This window comes from Chiloscyllium plagiosum, unplaced genomic scaffold (genome assembly GCF_037043375.1).
Source record: "Chiloscyllium plagiosum isolate Xiang-an unplaced genomic scaffold, Cpla_swu_hap1 HiC_scaffold_9, whole genome shotgun sequence".
NCBI classification, from domain to species: Eukaryota; Metazoa; Chordata; class Chondrichthyes; order Orectolobiformes; family Hemiscylliidae; genus Chiloscyllium; species Chiloscyllium plagiosum.
The window spans coordinates 69,083,032-69,093,439 of NW_028270147.1; the positions used below are offsets into that span (position 1 = coordinate 69,083,032).

General features: G+C 40.6%; 1 protein-coding gene across 6 annotated transcripts in view; it reads right to left on the minus strand.

The window, feature by feature from the left end:
- rnf2 (ring finger protein 2) overlaps positions 1 to 7,052 on the minus strand; it is a 50,996-nt gene extending 43,944 nt beyond the window's left edge. Inside the window, exon 1 of one of the 6 annotated variants that reach the window (XM_043699558.2) lies at positions 6,896 to 7,052. The gene's annotated coding sequence lies outside the window, so the exon portion shown is untranslated. The other 5 variants (XM_043699552.2, XM_043699556.2, XM_087990757.1 and 2 more) reach the window with 5 other exon arrangements.
- Between the last annotated feature and the right edge of the window lie 3,356 nt (positions 7,053 to 10,408).

Sequence of the window (10,408 nt, forward strand, 5' to 3'; positions counted from 1 at the left end):
ATTTTCAAACAAGTAACACCTATACCACAGTTAGAGGATGTTACCTAAGTGTTCTCCTCCTTCTGTTACTCATTGCTTTACATTAAGCCATTGTATGATATACAACATATCCACTTTGCCTGGCTGTGCATAGGTTGCTCCCCAATAATCAAATCATCAGAAACTCTTCTCAAAGTATACCAAACTTGTATATTTCATGGACTTTTATCAATCTGTATATTTTCTTTTAAATTTTACTTGCTGCCTTAGCTTTGTTTTACTTCTATTCATAACAGTTGTGTTAAGACAGAATAAATGAAAATGAGACAGAATTATACACCAAAGGGGAGAACAGCAGTAGATTAGATTACTTTCAGTGTGGAAACAGGCCCTTCGGCCCAATAAGTCCATACCGACCCACCGAAGCGCAACCCACCCATTCCCCTACATTTACCCCCTTACCTAACACTACGGGCAATTTAGCACGGCCAATTCACCTGACCTGCACATCTTTGGACTGTGGGAGGAAACCGGAGCACCCGGAGGAAACCCACGCAGACACAGGGAGAATGTGCAAACTCCACACAGTCAGTCGCCTGAGTCGGGAATTGAACCCAGGTCTCTGGCGCTGTGAGGCAGCAGTGCTAATCACTGTGCCACCATGCCGCCCTGAATGTGGAGAGACGGCTAAACAGGTACTCTAGCTTTTCATACCCATCTTCTCATGTTCTTGCGTATGGTATTTGACAAGTACAGACAAATACAGTTGCTACAGCTGCTCCTGTGTTTTTGTGTTAGTATATACAACGTTTTTTTCTTGTGCAATTTTAGGGTTTTTGTAATATTAGCTGCCAATGTTGCGGAACAGGGCATTTCCATTTATTTGGCCATATATAGAATAGCTAAAATAGAGTGATATCTCAGACATGCCCACCCATACATCTTAAGCACAGCTACTGAAAACATGCATCGGTTCACTGTGGCATTTGCATTACTTTGAGCCTGCAGCCATGAAATGACCAGTTCACTGTCAACAGGTACACACACTTCTAGACAGCTGGTTTCAATGCAGAGTGATAACAACAGCAGGTTCAATTCTGTACTGGCTGAGGTCACTCGGAAGGTCCTGCCTTCTCAAATGCATCACTTGCTTGAGGCATTAAAACACTATTAATCACCTCTCTCTAATGACAGCGCAGTTTTTCATCCTCTGGAAGAATGGTAACTTTGCCTTTTACACAAAAATGGGCTTCATTTTTGGATTTGCACCCTTAGTTCTAATCAAGACAGCCAATATTCTTTCCATAAAGAAGCTTTTGCTACTAACAGGAAAAGTATGTTTCCTGCCAATCAGTCTGCTGTGGAACAAACCAGATCCCAGAGATGAAAGAACAGTGTTAAATCTTCAAAGTGACTATGCCACCCAGGGCCCATCATATAATTAAGTAAATAAAGATATGGAGAGAAAGACATACAATTTAAAAATAATATTAATGTAAGATAAATACAGACAAGAAAAGTTGAATAAGGATGGGAATTCTATTCAGAAATACACTACAGCTTCCACAATATCTTCATATTGCTGTTTCCAATTGCACAAATGGTTTCTAGATTATTTCTTCCTGTTGAGGAATCAGCGAAGAGTTTGATTTTTTTTAAATGAAGAATTGTTCAGGTACGGAACATTTTACTACATGAAGTAGCTGATGTAGAAACCATTGCATTATTTAAATGAAAAGTAGATAAACATTTGAAACAGATAATGAGATAGGGTCATAAGGCCATAAGATTAATTTTGGATTGTTTCAACAAAGTGCTAATGCAGCCACATTGGGTCTAATCACTCATTCTTGTACTGTAGCTGTCTATTACTTTCAATGGTTTTCAACTGCCTTTCTTTACTTGTAAATTTATTCAATGTGCTAAACACTTTCTGACAAATCTTGAATTTGCATTTCATGCTTGAACTTGTGTCTTCTTGTACCATCAATTCAGATTCAGGAAGTGAGTGATTCCAAACTATCTTTCCATATCAATTATAAATTTATATACTGTCCATCCTTTTAAAGGTAAGATCCCTTTACAACTGAAAAGGTCTGATATTGCCGTTAGAAAACTTAGGATAACAATCATTTTCTGTATGGGAAGTGATCGAAATTGGGTTGGGATAACTGGTTGGCATGGACGGGTTGGACCGAAGGGTCTGTTTCCATGCTGTACATCTCTATGAGCAACACAACAACTGAAATGCTGATTGATTCTGGCCAATTGTGTGCAAGTAGATGCAGCAGAGTTAAATTGACTAGCCAGAATTCCAGCAAACTTCTGTGGGCACAAGGTCAGAAGGTTGTGTTCAAATCATGTCAGGCTCAAGATGTTCAAATACAACAATGCTCCCTGAATTTAGGCCCTCTTGTGGTGCAGTGGTAGTGTCCTTACCCCTAAACTGGGAGGCCCAGGTTCAAGTCCCAGCTGCTCCAGTGGTGTGTAATAACATATCAGTAGGTTGATTAGAAAAGTAGGTTAAGTAATATTTTTCCAGTATAAAATATTTTTGATTCACTGCAAAAACACAACGTACACGGTGTTTAATGACAAAGTTGAAAAAGTAAATTTTTATTTACCTGATCTACTCCAACTTCCCTGAAAGCGATGACTTATAATAGAATATGATTCCACGGGCTCTAACAACCCTCTGGTGAAAAAGCTCATTCCTTATGTAGTGGCTAAACAGTATGTATCAAATTATTTGACAGTTGTCACCCTTTCCTTTTCACAGAAGTTAAGACACCTCCCTCCCCATCTCCATTAATGACGACTGACTTGACAGCGACATTTTTTTTTATATAAACCCACTGACTCCCACAGCTGCCTGGATTACACCTCGTCCCACCCTACCTCCTGCAAAAATGCCATTCTGTATTCCCAATTCCTCCACCTCCACTGTATCTGCTCCCAGGAGGACCAGTTCCACCACAGAACACACCAGATGGCCTCCTTCTTTAGAGACCGCAATTTCACTTCCCACGTGGTTAAAGATGCCCTCCAACGCATCTCGTCCACATCCCGCACCTCCGCCCTCAGACCCCACCCCTCCGCCCTCAGACCCTACCCCTCCAACTGTAACAAGGACAGAACCCCCCTGGTGCTCACCTTCCACCCTACCAACCTTCGCATAAACCAAATCATCCACCAATATTTCCGCCACCTCCAAACAGGCCCCGCCACCAGGGATATTTTTCCCTCCCCACCCCTTTCTGCCTTCTGCAAAGACCATTCCCTCCATGACTACCTGGTCAGGTCCACACCCCCCTACAACCCACCCTCCTGGCCTGGCACGTTCCCCTGCCACCGCAGGAATTGCAAAACCTGCACCCACACCTCCTCCCTCACCTCCATCCAAGGCCCTAAAGGAGCCTTCCACATCCAAAGTTTTACCTGCACATCCACCAGTACCATTAATTGCATCTGTTGCTCCCGATGCGGTCTCCTCTACATTGGGGAGACTGGGCGCCTCCTAGTAGAGCGCTAGGAGCGCCAACATCTCTGGGACACCCGCACCAATCAACCACACCGCCCTGTGGCCCAACATTTCAACTCCCCCTCCCACTCTGCCGAGGACATGGAGGTCCTGGGCCTCCTTCATCGCCACTCCCTCATCACCCGACGCCTGGAGGAAAACACCTCATCTTCCGCCTCGAAACACTTCAACCCCAGGGCATCAATGTGGACTTCACCAGTTTCCTCATTTCCCCACCTCATCCCAGTTCCAAACTTCCAGCTCAGCACTGTCCCCATGACCTGTCCTACCGGCCTACCTTCTTTTCCACCTATCCACTCCACCCTCCTCCCTAACCTATCACCTTAATCCTGACCCCCACTCACACATTGTACTCTATGCTACTTTTCCCCACCCCTACCCTCCTCTCATTTATCTCTCCACCCTTCAGGCACTCTGCCTGTATTCCTGATGAAGGACTTTTGCCCGAAACGTCGATTTTCCTGCCCCTTGGATGCTGCCTGAACTGCTGTGCTTTTCCAGCACCACTCTACTCCAGAATCTGCTTTTCAGCATCTGCAGTCAGTTTTTATCTACACAGAAGTTAAGCGTTTTGAATGATTAAGGCCTTCTTGTGGTGCAATGGTAGTGTCCCTTCCAATGAACCAGGAGGCCCAAGTTCAAGTCCCACCCATTCCAGGTGCAAATCATATCTCTGAACAGAAAAACAATTTAACCATTTTTCCAAAGATTTGAGTGATTTGGGGCAAAATATAGAAAAAATTTGCATTACTGCTCAACAAAAAATTAAATTCTAAATTCAATTCACACCATATGGAGCAGGACCAAGTGAAGACTCTTCACTGGTTCCTTCACACTTCCATATCTCCGGCGAATTGAACTATATTCCTGCCTAACAGTTCAGTATTGATCAGCTGGGATGTCCACCCAGCCCATTTGTCTCATTGCCAGTTAGTGGTTTCAATTGAAAATACATGGGTTGCTTAATATTGAAAGACAATGAAGGTTCACAGAAATCGTGTAAAAAGCCATTAATTTTGCCAATGTCAGCAGACGACGACTTCAATCTCAAAAAGCCACAAATGATGTGTAAATAAAATTGTGTGGTGGTAGACCCAGACAACAGGGGAAGGGTTAACAGAGATCACCTGCTGCTATCCTCACAGCTCCTCCATATGTATTACTTGCCAGCTGCGATCGCTGCATTTTCAATGCTATTTTGATTGAGGCCATCCAATTGAAAACAGGCAATGCAGCCTAGGACCTGATACCTTTCAGTCGTAAATTAGTTCACTGAATTATTACGAAAGTCCCGCAAATAAAACCTTGCGACAGTCGTTTATGAATTGGAGGTGAAACTATTGAAATGTTTAAATAACCTGACTGGTAACTATTCAAACAATAGAGGTCTAAAAGATCAATGTAAAACCTGTTTGCCGAAACGGCTGCCAAATGCTCCTACACGTGTCACCGTTTGCTTACTCCTTGCATCCTGACTTTCCATGACTATTACAAACCAACTCCAAAATGGAAAGACTGCACTCAGCCCGCTTTGGGATCACCACTGGCCTGCTCATCAGGATCACAAACATGGAGACTGGTCTGGATCTGATATCCTGCATCAGACAAAGGTGCAGCTATGTGTTGCGAACAGAGTGAAGTCACTGAATGCAAGAGCTTATGTTCCTTCAGCCCCAGTGCTTATTGTTGCAGTCTCACAATTTCGGGCAATAGTGCCTGGCTAACCCACTGGACTGGACTGGACTAGAGCTGGAGCAGGAGCAGGCACCAGTGTATTATGCATTTAAGTTTTAATGAGGGTTCAGTAATAGCATCCCTACCTCTGGACGAGAAGTCCTGGGTGCAAGTCCCACCTGCTCCAAAGATGGGTCATAACATTTTATTGAACCGATAGATATGAAAATATCTACACAATGCACTTAGAGTGTTAGGATCAGTCTGGTGTAACGTTAATGTTCATGTAAGAAACAAGCTATTCCGGGCCTTGGCGCAAGTGTTTAGAAAAGGATAAATGTAATGATATGATGAGAAGCCAATACATTTTCGGAAAGAAGGTGCAATATTTGTCTTTGTAGAAATGTGCCCTTCGTGAAATGCAGCTGCTTTGAAGACTGACAGAGCCCCTGACAAATCACTGAGCCCCTAGTTCGAGGCTCTGCAACCAATCGCGATTATCGGGAGGGGGAGACTAAGGCTTGGAGTCTTTTCAAAAAAAACACAAACACAAATTACAAGTTCAAGCAGCAACTTATCATAGTAACAAGAAACAAGGTCAGTGCAATTCGAACCAGTACCACCTCCACTGAAATGCAGTCGCGTAGAGTACCACAGAAATACTCAAAATCAAGTCACTATGATGCGACCGCATCCCATTCACTTGTACCAATTAATTAATACAAGACACACACGAAAGCAGTTAGTTATTGTATATAGGAGTTCAAGCCCCCAGCTTACAAACCAACACCAAAACCTTCTTTGTTCAATGTGTGTCCCAATGGACCTTTAACATCATGTGTGTGTTTTTTTAAATCTTGCACATCCTCTTTTTAAAAACAAACAAATATAAAGAACCAAGTGTACAACCAGGTTAGTTGCTGTGTTGCTCGCTCCCACACCGAGCTTCTGCGTCGCTGCTTTTCTTTCGCGCTCCGCCGGGATGTTCAGCCGTCGCACCGTGCCCGCTTCTCAGCCCGTCCCCAACATCAGGTCAGCCCCAGGCCAACACTCACCGTTTTGGAAGGGACCGGGAATAAAATACAGGCGTCTCCAGCACTCTCCCCCTGATGTAAACAGCCCAGGAGCACCACAATACTCACAATATGGCGAGTCTCCGCAATGGACATTGGGAAAGAAATCAGCATCTGGAATGAAACTCCAGACTACAACAATCTTCTTCCCGTCTGTGCACCGGGGGATAGACCAAAAACCCTCCAGCTCTGCTGCCTTCTCATATTCAAAGCATTTATATTCAAATTTCCAAGTAGATTTTGCTGCTCTAACACGCTGACAGACTGGACTTGTTTAAAATCAAAATCAAAGTGTTGAAATTTTGCAACAATTAAATAATAAATTATGGCCTCAGTAGGATTAGGCAGGTTTCCCCATCCTCAGCCAAAGAGCTAGGTGTCAAAAATTATGAAACCATTCCCTTGTTTTCCACTCCCACCCTGACTGTTCACTTGCATGATTGCAATTTAATTAAACGATTATATTGCAACGACGAAACGACACTCTCTATTTTAATCTCTGTAAATAACGCAATTTTATAATCGATTTTTGTTAGCCACTATTGGGTGGTCGATGTTAGTTGTACTTGAAGGAGGAACTAAAATATTATACAGCAAACTTTGAAACATACTAATAGTGATATCTTACCGGCGTTGCCACTGAATCAGGACTGAAATGCAGGTTAGTCTTGACGTTGCTGTACACTATCAGGGACATCCACTTTCCTGTTGCTATAGTGATGCTGCTTTACACCTTAGAATTTTCCAATTTTTGTTAAATATTTCACATATACACCACGTCTCTGCATTTATTAAAACTATCTTTCAAAAGGGGTCTATATCGAGCACTTGGCATCTGTTCAGGTGAAACAGACCCCCAGGTTGTCTTCCATAAGTATACTGACGCTTTGTAATTTGATCACAGCCCTGCAATTCTCGCCTGAAATTGAATTGAATTACAGATGGTCGTCTGAAATTCAGATGCCTGCTACATTTCCCAGACAATCCGGGGCTGTTGGGTACGACTTTCAATTAAGGACTGACATTTTTAATGTTTGGAATTATGTTGTTAAAATTCACATGTGCAGCATATGACATGCTTATTTCTGTTGTGTTCATTGCCCGTGTCTGCAAAATTCGATGCATTATGGTGTGCAACTTTTAAGGAAATAACTAAAATCTGACAGTGTTGTTTGGTTTGTGTCTTCCATTGGCAACACCTCAAGAAATTGCATGACAACTAGACAGTTTCATGCTCCCAATTCGATACGTTATCAAGATGACTATAATTCCAGCAGGATTTCAAAACGTGAGACAACGCTTAAAATACCAGGGAAGGGTGTCTTTGCAACTATTCGTTTTAAACCATGAAATGTCTGAAATTCCACTTTCCAAAGGCACAGAAACAGTCACTAAACAGAGATACACCTGAAACACATGCATTCCGACAGTCGGAATTCTGTTTCCATTGCAATACGCACTAGTCAATACTCAAAGCTTTATTTCAGTCCTCAAGAGAAAAAAAAACTTTGCGAGCAAAGTTGTATTTTAAAAGGATAGCAATTATTAACAAAAAACTAAATTGCTATTTTTTGTTTCAGATCTCCAGCATTCGCAGTTCTTTGTTTTGTTATAACAATTGATTAGTTGTTCTACAAATTATGTCAGCTCTCAGAGTGCTAGTTAGTCAATTCCTTCTTACATTAAATGAGACTGACATAATCCCTAATGTGTTCAATTTAACAGTACAATACTGAAAAATTCATCATATGGTAATATAAACGTCATGTTGGAGCAGTCATTCTTTTGGACCAGAGTTAAAATGAATTTCTCCTTATACTTAGTTCATACTTTATTTGACTTGGGAGTAGTCAATGCTGGCTCTTCTATTGACATTACTGAGCAATTTGTGGATAATGTGTATAATATCTGAAACCTCCTGTTCACAGAAGAAAGCCTCAAGAAAGCACACTCGATCCATTAGTGATTTTAAAAAATAATTATTAACTTATATAATAGGCAACTTTCAAACATTCTATTTGATTAATCAGCTAGAAGAACATTTTCATTGAGTTTGAGAAATGCCACATTAAAATCAAATGAAATGTGAACTGAGAAACAGCTGTTCTTCAGACTATCAGGATAGTGATGTTAAGTGGACTATTGGTTCTGAAATTCCATCATATAATGGGCTTTCATGGACTTTCATCATTTGAAATGATTTTAAAAAGTTTACAAAATGCTGACTTTGAATGGTGAAAGCAAACAACTGATCACATAGATTAGCGAAACTTCATGAAACCAATATAGAATAATCAGAACAACCTCATCTGAAATTAACATTTTATTAAAGTGCAACAAAACTAGTACGTCCAGTCAGGCATGAAGAGACCCCCAAATCTTACTCTATTTTACATCTGTATGATAAGTTTCACAGATTGGAGACTAAAATAACAACTGAAATCATTATGCTTGTAAAAATTTATCTCTGACAGAAATACACAAGCCAGCTTGTATTTCAAAGAGTTGCTTTTGATAGAGCTGACCACATCAAATTGTGACTGCAAAACAGGAGAAAGCATTTTCCTGCCCTCTCCCCTTCTCTCTCTCTCTCTCTGCCTGTTAAAGGACAAAGCACCAGGTGGAAATACAAACTGGAAAGAAACATTTCAGCACTGAGAACTTAAAAAGATCTGAAATATTTGTAAAAACCAAAAGAACTGTGGATGCTGTAAATCAGAAACAAAAACATAAGTTGCTGGAAAAGCTCAGCAGGTCTGGCAGCATCTGTGAAGAGAAATCAGAGTTAATGTTTCGAGTTGAGTGTTCTGAGGAATGGTCACTTGACCTGAAACGTTAACTCTAATTTCTCTTCTGAAGTAATCTTGACTGCTCAGGATACACAACATTAATTAAATAACTGAAGTTAAAATCTTTTCTCCTCAGGGACACCCTAAGGACTTGAAACTGCATGTTGTTTTTTTTTTCTTTTGCACTTACCTTTAGCCCTCAGTAACTTTGTACCTCTGTTTATGTATGCTTGATGACGTATTTACTATTTTTCTTGGAGTAGCAGATAATAAAATTGTCCTTCTCTAATTCAAGAAAACATTGTAATTCATACCTCATTGACACTTCAGATACTATGTTCTAAAAGGAACATAAACATTTGTTTTGGTCAACTGAGGAGCTTGAAAAGAGGGGAGCCAGTTCACCTATCCTCATTTGGTCATAGCAAGACTTACTGACCATAATGATAATTTCTTATTGCATCTGTAAATTGAGAACAGATTACATGTTTGCTGTCTGTCTTCTCCCTGTTAGGTATAAACTGAGGTGAATGTTTGGATGACTGTGAGCCTACACTGATGATGATTAAATGACAGTTTGGTGTAAATTATATTGTTCCATACAGGCTCTGATGACTATAACATTCTGCTTTGGAACAAGAACTGCACTCTTATTACCTCCCCTTATGATTTATTTAAATATTATCCCACAGTAATCATGCAAACATTCAGTGCTTTTGGTGTAATTTCAGATATTTTCAGCATTAATATTTCTTCATTATTTACTTTTACAGTTTTTACCCATTATTTTGATAGATCTTTAACCATACTGACCACTTTGAAACAGAGTGGCATTCAGGAAATGAGATCGGTAAGTCTTTGATTTTAAAATTTAAAATGAGATTGATTATTGAAATTAATAAAGTAAAATATTGATTTATTTCTGTTGAATGTTATCTAACTAGTACAGAGGTTTCTTTAACCCCACATGGGTGGTTTTTGATGTAGTGATCAGATTACACTGCTGGCCAAGGTATGTCCTTTGTTTCAGCAATGCAAAAACTAAAGGCATAGTATCAACATCATTGCCTTTGATGAATTTAAGTATTTGAAGTCAGACATTATGCTCCATCTCACTTCCTCAACTTTAATAGTTAAGTCCAGATATCAGATAACATGTAATGGAAATATAAGCTGTGTATTATCAAGGTGAACAAAATAAGTATTGTGCCGTCGTCACAACATTTTGAATCATTGGTATGTGAAGGGCTTTTGCCTGAAACGTCGATTTTCCTGCTTCTCGGATGCTGCCTAGCCTGCTGTGCTTTTCCAGCACTACTCTAATCTTGTCTCCATATAGCGTCAGCTGCAAA